The 14880-nt window shown below is 44.0% G+C and overlaps 1 pseudogene; it reads left to right on the top strand.

The window, feature by feature from the left end:
- Positions 1-11898: 11898 nt before the first annotated feature.
- LOC122094824 lies at positions 11899-13068 on the top strand (annotated as a pseudogene).
- Positions 13069-14880: the final 1812 nt, after the last annotated feature.

The following is a 14880-nucleotide window of genomic DNA, read 5'->3' as shown; positions in this document are numbered from 1 at the left end:
GTCAGGTATCTCCACAGGATGACTCTACATGTGCCAAATAATTTGTCCTTATTTTTGCCCCTCTCTTGGGAATATAAAGGGAAAGGGTTCTACAAATTGGATAGCATGACGCCGTCTCCTTCTAAGAGTTGGCATCGAAGCATCAACAGAGATGTGATTTTTTATCTTTCATGAAGGGTAGGGTAGTTATTGTCATCCTACACCCCCTTTTTGTAGGGATGTAAACAGTTCCGATATGAATTGAATTCGGATCGGATGCGATTGAATCCGGATATTTCCTGCCCAGATACAGATACCCCTAAACAGATATGAGTGCGGATCCAATTTGAATTTTCAACCATCCGTTTACTCTCTAAATTATGTAATCCGGACCTTCCTCCCCCCCTGTGAATACAATTTGATCTTAATCCATCTTTTTAAGTTGTCTTCATTCTTTTCCTCATTCGCTACAATCTGTCTAAACTTCAAGAACTCTCAAAATCATTGATTAATTATTTAATTGGATCAGAAAAGTATATTCCGAATAATTTGGATTTTAATCCGATACCCTTTGACTAAATAACCCCTAAACAGATAGAGATGTGGATTCGATTTTGTATTTCGACAATCCATTTTTACATCCCTACCTTCGTGTATGGGCACAATGGCTATGCTACCTTTCAGACTTCTTTTTCCTTAATATTAATTTACTTTTATTTTGCAATAACATTAAAAATCCCAACACATCATATGTGTAATAAAAAATGAAAATACTCTGCACAATGACAGTTTCTAATAATAACTAATGATATATTATTTTCAAATTATATTTTAGAACTTTTTTACTTCCGACTTGACACATATGCTCTTCTATATTACTTTGATCCAATGGTTAAGGAGCAACGGATCAAATTGTTGAATTAACTTTAATTTATATTGGACTAGGCTATATAGTTGGTAAATTCATGAATAATTTAGCAATTTTAGATTCAATTCTACTTTGGGCTGGATTGCAGTGAGATGGCTGCTAGTCATAGGGAAGACTTCATAGAAACTCTTGCCATCTACATCGGCTATGGTGATGGAGGATGGAAGACCATTTCCCGTTGAAACTTCAATATAAAGCCCTAGCAGATTATAGCCATTCTTAGGGTTTTGTCCAATTGACTGAGTATAATGGGAGCTCACATCCTCTGCAACGAGCGGTGAGATGCGATGATTGAGAGTATCTAGGCATACGTCTTAAGGGATTCCTAACCACACGATACTTGTTGCACCAATACAGCCACTACAGACAATTTTTACAATTACAATGGAGTATCCAAAGTACTTTATACTCAGTTCCTCTTCTGTCCACAAGTGGAAAGGAAGGAATGATTCAGAGTCACTAATGGAGAAATCTATAGGAATGGAAACGTAAAACCTGACAGGTTCGCACAAAAAAGTGCTCATATAGAGTGTTTTAGTTAGTTACCAAGCTTTAAAATGCTTCTTAGATCGAGCTTCCCCTCCTGATGTGCCGAATAGAAAGCGTTCGACATCTAAGGCCCATGAGGAAGAAAAATATCTATAGAGAGCCATTAGATTAAGAAGATACGCCAATTGTACAAATTTAACGAATAGCCTGAGTTGGGGTCACTACTTGGATTAGAATTGTTCCCAAGTATTAATAAAGTATGTAAAGGAAAGCTTTTCTCATTTTCCAAAATATTAATGTTCTTACTCAAGTTGCCATTTAAGTAGTCTGACTATTTTATTATCGGAATTGTTAGAACAAACACCAACAAATACAAAGATTCACATAAGATACAAAGATTTCAAGAGGTTCACACACCAATATGGTGTGCTACGTCTTCGAGCGAAGAAGAAGGTGATTAACTATATTGGAAGATGATTACAACGGAGATCTCTTAAGAATTTTCAAAATCATGGTAAGAACACTTTCCCAGAAACCCTAAAACGACAAACCCCAAATCTCACAACATTTGCTCAACAAGACGATAATACATATATATACTCCTGCAAGTCAAATCGATCCATCAAGTCGCAGCCGATTGAATCGTACCATACTAAAATATGTCAGAGAGGATCAATCTTCGAAATGGGCTAAGAATTCGAGATAAAATTAACAGGAATAACAATAGAGACACATTAGTCAATATTAGAACAGAGGCATCACAAAGAATCTACCAATCCAGAGTTTCTTATTTTGTAAAAATAATGGTATAAATTATTTCCAGCTCTTGTCCAAATACCATAAATAGTCCATAGAAGAGAAATGCATACTAGAAAACTTGAACATTTACAGGAACATTTAGCACCAATCGGATTGAATCGATCTGAATTAGTTGGATCAGATTGATATTGGCCCTATCCGATCCTGATTCTTGGTCTAAATGCAAGAACTTCTTTTCTCTTTTTCCAGCAGTTAACAAAGCAAAAGAACCTTCCTGCAATCTTCCTCCTAAAGACTATCAACAATGATTGTAAATTTTGAAATGTACAGAAAGTCCCCATTCAATTTCCCCAGATATCTCAATTTGAACCTGATGCAGTAAAAATTGACTGAATGATCTTCCTTGTAGTTCCTGGTGCTTTAGCTGACCTGCACAAAAGAGATGACAAGGGAGAGCCGGGCTGACCCAACAGGGGACTCTCCGATGCCTAAGTCAGATCTTTCCACAGCAGATGCTCAAGAGAGCTTTTCTAGTAAAAGAAGTGATTGATCCTCTATGATGGAGGCTTACCTTGGTATCTAGAGGCTGCTGATGGAGAGAGAAGGAGGGGCATTTGTGGAGAGTCCTGTTTAGACGTAAAGTCCTTGAGGGGAGTGCCTCTGTGATTATGAGAATATTCCTAGTTCCAGGGTATATTCTGAGAATATTCCCCGTTGATATCGAAAGTGCAAGTCGTGAGAGGGGTGGACTCCTCTGATGATGTGTAGTGGATAGAGTCCTGTCCTAATGAATAGGAGTTATGTTCCTTGAATGTAGGGGTGGATGAAAGCACGTTTTTGAAAACCCTGTTGTTGACGTCGGGCCACGGTGACGGCACGGCCTGATGGAGGGCCAAGGTGGCAGCACGACTTGATGGGGGGCCGGGATGGTAGCACAACCTGATGGAGGGCCGAGGTCACAGCCTGATGGAGGGCCGAGGTGGCAGCACGGCCTGATGGAGGGCCGAGGTGGCAGCACGGCCTGATGGAGGGCCGAGATGGTAGCACGGCCTGATGAGATGCCGAGGTGGCAGCACAGCCTGATGGTCGGTCAAGCCGAGGTGATTGGTTGGCATGAGAAGAGGCCGAGGTGGCTGCTCAGCATGAGGAGAGGCCAAGGTGGCTGTTCGGCATGAGGAGAGGCCGAGGTGGCTGCTCGGCATGAGGAAAGGCCGAGGTGGCTACTCAGCACAAGGAGAGGCCGAGGTGGTGGGTGAGTCTTCTGTTCAGGTTTGCATACACGCTTCAGCCGTGCTGAGGAATGGGACATATTTGTCCTCATCACCAGCCCCCCACTCTAGCAGTTTGGATCGATCTGCTAGAGTATTTAATTCGACCTCGACTTTCTATCTATTCGGTGTGAAACGCACTGCTTCACTTTCTCAGTCGAGGCTACTCAATGGTTCAAGGACGTGGCTGTCACTTGTTCAAAGGCGAAGGAAGAGGCAAAGCACCTTCATTTGGAGCAGCACAAGATCATAGGCTAACTAGAGGTTGAGAAGAGAATGACCCGATTTGAGGAGGTTCGTGCCAATGATGTCGAGTTGATAACTGGAGAGCTGGAACAGGAGGTTGCTAAGTAGCTCAATGCCAACAACAACTTGATGAAGGAGAATGATGCTCTCTAGGATGAGTTGTCTGAGACTCAGGCGCTCGCAAGAAGAAGGAGGAGGAGCTCGCAGCTGCGAGCTGGAGGCCAACAAGGTGGCTAAACCCCTAGGCCTATCAGAAGTGGTTGATTGACGTTAACATTGCTTCATTTCAGGTCGACTCGGATGATGCCATCTGGTTCATCCTCAGTAAGATGCCAGGCTACAATTTGACGGACTATAAGTAGCGCGTTCCCGTAATGCTACATCGGTGCAACTTGGTGGCTTGATCAACGTTAGTGAAGAGGTGACCTGACTTAAAGGATATCCAAGTGACGAGCTAGGCTCGTGGATTAGCCCCCCGAGATTAGCCTTGTATATATATTTTATATAGATGTCTCCATTGGGAGTGATGTACTTTGAGGGCTTTTTTCCCTTTTTTGATGAATGAAAAATTTGTTTTGATGTCTTCATCTCTCAGCATTCTTGTGCTTCTTTCTTTATTTTCTTGTACTTTGAGCCGACTCGAAATGAGTAACTGTTGGAAGAATAAGGATCAGTACAGCTATCTGAGTGTGGCTCCGTTCCCTAGCTGAGCTTGAAATTGATCTTCCATGTCTAGTTTATGAGCTCTTGAGGTGTCAAGCTTGTGCCTAGCCATAGGGGTGCAGCTGGGGCTCGATCTTAGGGAATGCCGAGCTTGGGCTCGGTATTTTGAGGTGCCAAACCTAGGTTTGGTCTTTACAGTGCCTAGTTGAGACTTAATCTTAGAGAATGCCGACCTTGGGTTCGATCTTAGAGTGTGCCGAGCTTGGGCTAGGTCTTAGAGTGTGCCGAGCTTGGGCTCGATCTTTGAGGTGCCTTGTGTTAAGGTCTTTTGTAGTGCCTGTTCTAACCCGATAGTCACTGAGAGGGGGGTGAATCAGTGAGTCCAATTTCGATCCCTAAAAACCTGTCCGATGTTTAGCCAAGAAAAACCTGATATACCTGTCCCTATTTGCACACAGTCGTATGCACACTCCTCTCATAGGCACTTCCAAGTATGCACACCCATTCCACATTCCACGCACTTCAATATAAAATGTAAACAACAAGCACCCACAACACAGGGTTTTTATGAGGTTCGGCAATTTACCTACATCCCCGAAGTAGTGCCTGTAAAGGCTTCGTACCTACTCAATACACTACTTTTGACTGCACCCACAGTCGGGAGCACCCACACCCAATTTTCCCAAGCCGAAGCTGAGATGGCACTCGTAGTGCTGATACAATGTGTAGCACCCACTACACGTAAGCACCCACTTCCGATGCTTAGCACCCACTAAGCACACAATAAATAATACAGTAAATTGGGGCTTATATCAATGCCCTACAGTTAAGCCTTGCCTAGCAAATACATCAATAACTAGCTAGCATGCTTACAGTTCATCCACAACTAACCTAGCATGTATACATTCATCCACAACTAACCCTAGCATACATACATGCATATAATGTAAAATCAAAGGTTAGAGAATCTCACAACTGATTGCCTGGGATGACTGAAAACTTGTACTGACAAGTTTGGTGCTCACACCTTCTCTCTCCTTGGCTTCTTGCTCTTCAAAGCAAACACATCCTTGTTTTCTTCTCTTCTCCTTGGCTTTGAGTTAATGTACCATTAACACACTTCAACCACCTCTTTTAGCTCCTTTAATGGCCTAAGAACATTTATCATCAAGTATGTATGTTCATTCAAGGACCAACAAAGAGGGGGAAGCTTATCCTACCAAAACCATAGCCTTCTTTCACTCCAAACTCATTTTTCTTGCTTCCATGGTGTAGGGCTTGAAAAAACGAAGAAGCTGCAACTTGGTTCACCCAAATCTGAGTTAAAATGAGGGAGATATGACCATTTGAAGTTGAAGCAATGAGATAGCCTGAAATGGAATATTCGTAGGAGTGGCGTAGGCTACACCGGTGGCGCGCGCAACAGTGGCGCAAATCTGGCCGTAGATCTCATCAAGGAGAATCTCTTAATATAGACCATCCGATTAAAATAACGGATAGTAAATCTCAACCACAAGATTCGAATAAAATAGTCAACTAATGACATCATGATGACGTCAGCGGTCAGCATGCACTTTTTGTTGTTGATCTATGATTGGTTCCTTTTCCGGATTTTAAGGGAGCTTGTCTTCCACTCACAAAAGTGAAAGACTTATTGACCGTTGGATCCGAATCCTCCATGTTGGCTTTAATCAAATTTCATGAGATCATTAAGATTGGAATCTTTTTTATATCTTTTATACACGCGCAAAACACACCAACATGCCTTGATAAGGTGTAGCGCTAGTGCATCAAGAATTATGCACATAAGCAATCAAATCCTACACGCAAGCATCTATCTCGTCCATGTTAGCGCAAAATCTCAGCAGCCTTTGGATGGGCATCAAGCCTATGTGGTCGAATCTTGACCATCCATTTCACTTCCCTTTACTCCTCTTTATTACAATCAAGCCCCTGCCTCCATATATTTCAGTGCTTAAAGACCCCTTGCAACTCAAACCTTCAAAATCTTGAAATTACACAAAATCCTTTCAAATTTCAAAAATAAATTCTGAAAAATCCACCCAACAGCGAGAGCAACGGATGGATTTTCGGTTTGGATTTTCGAACCGACTTTATGGAAACACTTATAACCTTTTCATACGATATCCGATCGAGATGAAACGAAATGCGTTGGAACCGTAACTAGATGCTCTACGACTTTTCAGAAGAATAAATCATCTGAATCATCCATGTAAAAAGACCAAAATGCCCCTATACCTTTCCAATGACGTATCTTTCTCATACAGAATCGGAACGCGATGAAATTAGATGCACTGGACTAAATAAATTACAATCTATATTTTTTATGAAGAAACGATCTTCCAAAAATATCATTTTCACTGCCAAAAATACCCTCGATCGTAAATAGGCTAATTTTGTCAGTTTTGACCCAGACACCCACACCACCTATTAATGATGTATTAAACCACTCCATGCATACCAAACTGCTCTGTTATCTCATCGGTGACATTGGACACTGTCATGTCATCATTTTCATCTACGTCACCCAAACTGACCACTTCATCACCGCCACATGGTTGAGTTTCCAACAAGGACAACCATAAAACAATAATCTCCCCCTTTGGAGTTGTTGGCAACCATCTCATCACTAAGTTGCCAACAAGGACAACCATAAAACAACAGTGCCGAGCCTAGGCTAGGGCTTGCATGCTTTAGTGCATGAGGTCCTGAGGTGCCGAGCTGGGGCTCGGGCTTCTATGCCTTAATGCGTAAGGTCTTGAGGTACCAAGCCATGCTCGGGCTTGCATTCCTTAGTGCGTAAGGGCATGAGGTGCCAAGCCATGCTCAGGCTTGCGTGCCTTAGTGCATAATGTCTTAAGGTATTGAGCTGGGGCTCGGGCTTGTATGCCTTAGTGCGTAAAGGCTTGAGGTGCCAAACTAGGGTTTGGTCTTGATAGTACCGAGCTTGAGCTTGGTCTTAGATGCTACCAAACTAGAGCTCGATCTTAGATGCTGTCGAGCTGTATCCCAATCTTCGATGCTGCCGAGCTGTAGCCCGATCTTTATGCCTTAGTTGTTAAGGTCTTTGAGTTGCCAAACTAGGGTCTGGTATTGATAGTGCTGAGCTTGAGCTAGGTCTTAGATGCTGTCGAGCTGGAGCTCGGTCTTAGATGATGCTGAGCTGTAGCCCGATCTTAGGTGCTGCCGAGATGTAGCTTGGTCTTTATTAGTTTTTAAGCTCTTTGAGTTGCCAAACTAGGGTCTGATTTTGATAGTGCTGAGCTTGAGCTCGGTCCTAGATGCTGTCGAGCTGGAGCTCAGTCTTAGATGCTGCCGAGCTGTAGCCTAGTCTTAGATGCTGCCGAGCTGTATCTCGGTCTTAGATGCTATCGAGCTATATCTTGGTCTTAGATGCTGCCAAGCTGTAGCCTGTTCTTAGATGCTGCCGAGTTGTAGCCTGTTCTTTATGCCTTAGTTGTTAAGGTCTTTGAGTTGCCAAATGAGGGTCTGGTCTTGATAGTGTCGAGCTTGAGCTCGGTCTTAGATGCTGCCGAGCTGGAGCTCAGTCTTAGATGTTGCCAAGCTATAGCCCAGTCTTAGGTGCTGCTGAGATGTAGCCCGGTTTTTATGCCTTAGTTGTTAAGGTCTTTGTTTCCTTAGAAGAGCCAGATATTTGGGGGAAGCTTCATAGTATATTGATGTGTGGTATGCATTAGGGACAAATACATTGCTTCGAAATAAAATCTAATCCGCTCTGTGAATAAAATTGAATAACTGAGATATAGAAGCTAGGAGTTTGTCAACCTCCTCGTTGATGATGGTGTTTCGCTCAGTCGTGAAGTTCCTGCGCTTCTGCTAGACAAGCTTGAATTTAGGGTTAATGTCCAGACTGTGCTCAACTACGGCCCTGGAGATTCCTGGCATGTCAGAAGCTTTCCACGAGAAAATATCAGAGTTTTCACCGAAGAAGTTCAAAATTTAATCGCGGAGTTGGGAGCTCAGCAGTGTTCCGAGCTGAACTGTTTTTAACGGCTCGACCTCAGTGATTGGGACAGTAAGCAGCTGTTCAACTGGCTCGGCTCGGGTCAGGAGGCTTTCATCTCGACAATCAACAATTTCTACCATACACACTAGGCTCGAACATGGTTTTTTGACAGATTTTATGAAGTTGGCATAGTATTCTCGGGATTCCTTCTGGCTGGATTTACATTCCCCGACTCCATTACTGGTGGAGAATTTGACTTTCATGTGCTTAGTGGACACAATCGCCCCAAGGCCATTGAGACCAGGTCGGCCAAGGATTGCATTATAGGGTGAGGCGGTCTTGGCGACCATAAAAGAGACCATGGTAGTGGCTATTTGAGCTCCCTGTCCGATGGTTACAGGTAAGTCTACAACTCCTTCTAGCTCTGCTGACGTGCCTGAAAATCCGCACTCGGGTCCTGGGGCTGGTTTTAAGGCCCCGTGCTGAGCCCCAGTTTTATGAAGGCGTTGTATGACATGAGGTCAATGGAGGCTCCCGTGTCCACTAGGACCCTGTGGAAGGGGTGGTTGGCCACCACTAATTGAACCATGACAGCGTCGTTGTGAGGCCAGTTCAACTCTTCCAGATCTCTGTTAGAGAATAAAATGGGTGGATCCGTTCTGAGAGCTTTGACAGGTTGTTCCGTGATGCATACGAACTGCGCGTGTACTTTGGATTTTTTGACTGATTCCACCGTGGGTCTGCCCATGATTGTTAGAATGGATGAACCCATGGGCTGGTTATCATAAGCGTCAGCTCGGTCCGTGGTTGGTTCCTTGGACGGCTCGGCCCTATCTCGGCTTGGGCCAGTTCCCTCCATATTTCTGCTTCAAATACTTGTTAAAGTATCCAGCCTTGATGAACTCATCAATTTCCCTTCTTAGAGACTTGTAGTCTTTAGTGTCATGCCCATGGTCTCGGTGGTATTGGCAGTATCGGCTGGGGTTCCTCTCCTCTGGTTTAGCCGTCATTGGCCTGGGCCAATGAAAATACTTCTGATTCTAGATCTCTAAGAGCAGGTTTGTTCAAGAACGATCAAGTTCATATCGCTCGGGTTCATCAGTGTCAGGCGGCCGATCTGTTCTATTCTTCTTTGGCTCCCGGGAATCGTCCTTAGGCCTCAGAGTCATTTTCTTCTCCTTTTTTGACTGATCACCCTTGTTAGCTATCCCTCTGGCGGCCAGGACTTCCTCCATGTTGGTGTATTGATTGCATCATCTTAACAACTCGGGCATTGTTTTTGGTAAGTCAAGGGCCAGAGACTGGACTAGATCAAGGTGCATTACCCCGTTACACAACGTGCTATACGCCACTCCTTCCAGTAGCTTTTTACCTCTAGTGTCACCTTGGTGAATCGGGTAAGGAACTCTCTTATAGTCTCTCTCGCTCCCTGCCTCATGTTCATTACTTTTTGTGTAGTTTGCTTCTGCTCTATACTTGCTTGGAAACATGTGAGGAACGCTCTTGTCAGCTCTTCATAACTACGGATGGACTGTGGCTGCAAGTTTGACATCCATACCAGCGCATCTCCTTTTACTGAGGCTACGAAGGCTCGACAGAGAATGGCGTCTGACCTACCATGAACCATCATGGCTGAGCTATAATACAACAGATGATCATAGGGATCTGTGGTGCCATCATATCCATTGAAGATGGGTATCACAAAATTTGGGGGCAGCTCGACGTCTATCAATTCATCGGATAGTGCATTAAGGGCCGGAGTTACAGTTATGTTAGTCGAGTGCCTTTGCCTCTGCATTCCTTCTACTCGCTCAATGAGGTGCTGGATGCGGCTCTCCAGGTCATCCCTTCTCTCCTCAGCTAGGAGATCCAGGGATCGGCGTGCCCTTTCACCTTTTCTGAGGCTTCTTCCTTGGCCTTGGTGACCACTAGGTCGATCCTGACCTAGCCGTGGTGCGCCTCTGGTTGGCATGATGGGCGAGTCCTGACCTCTATGGGGTTGATCTTGCCGAGCTATCCTCTAAGAGTTTTCTCGTTCTTCTCTGTGCGGATGCTCTTCCTACCTGGGGTGGGGATCTATGGACATCATGTGTGGTGGGGATCTATGGATATCATGTGTCTCTGGGCTCCGGTGAAGAGCAGAATGAAGAGTTCTCCTATTCTGGGCTGGAATGGGACCTTGATTATGCCCCTCAGTAGGAGAGCAGGGTGGTACCGAGTGAATAGTATGTGACGTTCTAGCCAACCCCCTCCTTGCTGTTGATTTAGGGGTGACACTGTTGCCAGGAGATTCATCATTGAGTTGTTTGCCCGGAACAGGCCTAGGCGGCTGAGTTGAACTAATCTGTGGCACTGGAAGTACCGAACCGAACTAAAGTATGAAGTCCCGCACCAATGTGTTTGTCGCTAACACCTGTAGGTGCAGGCTCTACATCTACTCTTCCATGTTTGGGTGAGTTACCAGGGATGATGGGACATGGCAAGATGGCTGAGGGTTTTGTTTGCGCTGATCCCCCCTCCCCCTAGGCAACTTGCGCATCAAGCCAGGTTTGATGGGGCCCTCTTGGAGGGGTCTCTGCTGGGACATTCTCCTGCTCTGCCATTGGCGGTGAATGAGGATGTTCAAGTGGTAACTCGTGGGTGGATCTTACTTGTGTTGTCGTAGAAGAAACGACCTTCTCACTCCTTAATTGCATTGGTCCAAGGCGACTTTTTGTAATAGATTCCCACAGACGACGCCAATTTGATGCAGTAAAAATTGATCGGATGATCTTCCCTGCAGTTCCTGGTGCTTTAACCGACCTACACAGAAGAGATGACAGGGGAGAGTCAGGCTGACCAGACAGGGGACTCTCTGATGCGTAAGTCAGATCTTTCCACAGTAGATGCTCAAGAGAGCTTTTCTAGTAAAAGAAGTGATTGATCCTCTATGATGGAGGCTTACCTTGGCATTTATAAGCTACTGATGGAGAGAGAAGGAGGGGTGTTTGTGGAGAGTCTTGTTTAGGCGTAGAGTCCTTGAGGGGAGTGGCTCTGTGATTCTAGGAATATTTCGGGTTCCAGGGCATGTTCTGAGAATATTCCCCATTGATCTCGGAGGTGCAAGTCATGAGAGGGGTGGACGCCTCTGATGACGTGTAGTGGATAGAGTCCTGTCCTCGTGAATAGGGGTTATGTTCCTTGAATGTAGGGGTGGACGAAAGCATGTTTCTGGAAACCTTGTTGTTGACGTCGAGCTGCGGTAACGACAAGGCCTGATGGAGGGCCAAGGTGGCAGCACGGTCTGATGGAGGGCCGAGGTGGCAACACAGCCTGATGGAGGGCCAAGGTGGCAGCACGGCCTGATGGAGGGCCAAGGTGGTAGCACGGCCTGATGAGATGTTGAGGTAGCAGCACGGCCTGATGAAGGGCCGAGGTGGCAGCACGGCTTGATGGAGGGTCGAGGTGGTAGCACGGCCTGATGAGATGCCAAGATGGTAGCACGGCCTGATGGTCGGCCTAGCCGAGGTGACTGGTTGGCATGAGAAGAGGCCGAGGTGGCTGCTCAGGATGAGGAGAGGCCGAGGTGGTTGTTCGGCATGAAGAGAGGCCGAGGTGGCTGCTCAACACGAGGAGAGGCTGAGGTGGCTGCTCGGCACAAGGAGAGGCCAAGGTGGTGGGTCAGTCTTCTGTTCAGGTTTGCATACACGCTTCAGCCATGCTGAGGAATGGGACATATTTTGCCTCATCAGAACCTGATCTCCTTGCCTCCTCTTACACGTAACAAGGTGAGCGGTTTCCATTTTCTCCAACTAGACTCGTTCAAAGTACGTGTCCCCTAACCCTATAAAAATGAAAGCCAATAGGGCTTCTCATTCATTCTTCCCTTCCCCCCCCCCCCCTCCCTTTTTCTATCAGTTTTTTTTTTCATTAAGGACGGGTATCTAGACTTTCAGCATGACTAATCTCGTGGAACCATCCCTTTCATCAGTTGCAGTTGGCACAAACTGTTACAAGAGAGTAACCCATCCGACATTCAAAAACCCATACATTTCAGAATTTAATCCTTCCCTTCTGTCTCTCCATCTTCTCCTTCCAATTGAGCATGTCTCAAACAAAGGTCTCCTTCTCCAAATGGAGCTTACTATGGTCCTCCTATCCCTCCTCAACCTCAACCACTTCATCACAGACACTCAAATTATGGTTTCCTTGCCACTGTCATTAAGTTGATCTTTGTCATCGTGATCGTTATCGGAATCACTACATTCATCTTCTGGCTCGTTGTTCGTCGTACCGATGTTAAATTCTATGTCACAACCACAGAGCTCGCCCAATTCGAGCTCATCAATGGCAGTACCCTCAATTACAACCTTTCATTGAACATGACTGTAAGGAACCCTAACAAGAAGATTGGTGTTTACAATGATAGTCTTTATGCTACAGCTTCCTATCAAGGAGAGAGGTTCTCTTGGGAGTTCCTGGAACCTTTCTATCAAGGTCATAAGAACACAACTATGCTCCCAGTGGTGTTCCGTGGGCAGTCCTTGCTTGTCCTATCAGGTGATGAGATTACGAGTTTTAAAGAAGACAAGAAAGCTGGGTTTTTCTACATTGAAGTGAAGCTCTACACTTGGATTAGATTCAAGATTGGATCAGTTAAGACTAAGCACTATTGACCAGACATTGAATGCGATTTAAGGGTTCCCTTGGCTTCTAATGGAACCATTGCTGGAGTATTTGAGAGTACAAGGTGCGATGTGGATTTCTAATGGTCCTATGTCCCTCTGGATTCTGGAGTGTAGACATCTCTTTATCTCATTGATTCATTGATTCATCACATGCTTGTTGATTTTTCAGTTATGCTCATAATAATAAGTTGGTGATGTTCTGTGAAAGTAAATGGTATTTTCTTCACTATCAAATAAACTGGGACTAAATTTAGAAGGATGGTAATTCTTAGACCACATATTTCACGTGGTTACCTTTGGGAGAGAGAGAGAGAATTACATGGGGGTGGCTCATGGGATGGAGGGCCTACATCATCTTCCCGATAAAACTTCCAGTTGCGTCTGTTTTTTATCCCCATTTTTCTTGTATCATTCTTCTTCTTCTTCTTTTTTTCCCTCTCTTCTTTTACTTCTTTCTTCTCTCCCTTTTTGGGTTTGTCCATATTTAATAAATTTAATATATTTATAAAATCATTAATAATTTAAGAAAAAAATTTATACTTAATTACATTCAATAATTCAAAAAATATATATCAAAAAAAAAAAAAATATATATATATATATATATATAAACAGTCGTGCTAGAAGTCAAGCTGAGTTAGGCTTGTAAATAGTTAGACCGGTCAGGTGACCGTCGAGCTTATATCATGCACCAGGTACGCAAGATTATAAATGGTCCGAGCTTGAGCCCAACACCTTTATTAATCGAGCCAGTCTTAGTCAGGTTTTAAATGGGTAGGCTTATTCAGGCTGTTGGACTAGGCTTGAAATTGACACCCCTACCATTAGGGATTGACATCCCAACTCAAGAAAGGGTGGCCAGAGGTGGATGGTATGAGAGGGGGGATAACATGATGTACACATTCGATGGGAGGAGAATCGAACAAGCGACCTCTACTTGGACTGAGACAAGCAGTTTGCTGCTTTAGCAATCACTATCATGCCAAGAAATGCTTCACCAAAGAAACAAAAATAATGTAAAATTATCATGGAAAAAGGGGAAAAAAATGAGAACATGGATATGTTGTCGACGTTTGGCAGAACACCCCAATTGATTTGGCCATGTGGCTGGTAATATGGCAACTAGAAAGTGTATGAATGGGTATAGAGTCCCTCATGGATTAGACGCATGTCAAATTTTGGTAGTAAAAAATGATATGATTCACTTGTAGTCACTTAGCTCAATGTATTTTGGACGGTTTAATTAATTTTGGTTCATATTTTAACTTTCGAACAATATTTTATCATTACTCTTTCTCCATGTATAAATCTTATACTGGTCTAAAAATTTTATGACTACATAGGAGATGGTGAGGGACAAATACTACAAATTTGAGGAAAAGTGGATTGTCTCATGTTAAATATTAGGCAAAAGTTGTCATTCACCAATAAAGTGGGAAGAATTCCCATTCCACTAGTGATATGACCATAGGATGGGATTCTTGATCTATCACAAACTCCCACACCCTATTATATATGGTCGAATCTACACTGCCCTCCCCCCATGGCCATCCAACAATTCCAATCCCATGGTCAAGGGATTCTCTCTTACTGTGGGTGTGGAAAAACTCGGTCCTAAATGCAATTAAATATCTCATTAATAATGGTTCTACTATCAAATTATGGTTCGAAAAAATTGGCATCCTAGTGAAGTTTTTCTTAATGTTTTTTATGACTTTGAAAATGAAATTCCCTAAGCATATAGGCCTCAATTGAGACACCAGGCTCCCTCAACCTTCGCAATTAAGGTACTAAAGTTTTTGTTTACACCTTTCATAACCATTCTTCCATGAAAGAAATTCTTCGCTACTGTTGGGAATTGGATTCCAAGTGTTGCTATTGTTGGCAACAGTA

Source organism: Macadamia integrifolia, chromosome 12 (assembly GCF_013358625.1).
Source record: "Macadamia integrifolia cultivar HAES 741 chromosome 12, SCU_Mint_v3, whole genome shotgun sequence".
In the NCBI taxonomy this organism is placed as follows: domain Eukaryota; kingdom Viridiplantae; phylum Streptophyta; class Magnoliopsida; order Proteales; family Proteaceae; genus Macadamia; species Macadamia integrifolia.
Note: the sequence above shows the minus strand (reverse complement) of the source record. Positions and strands in the feature narration are given on the sequence as shown.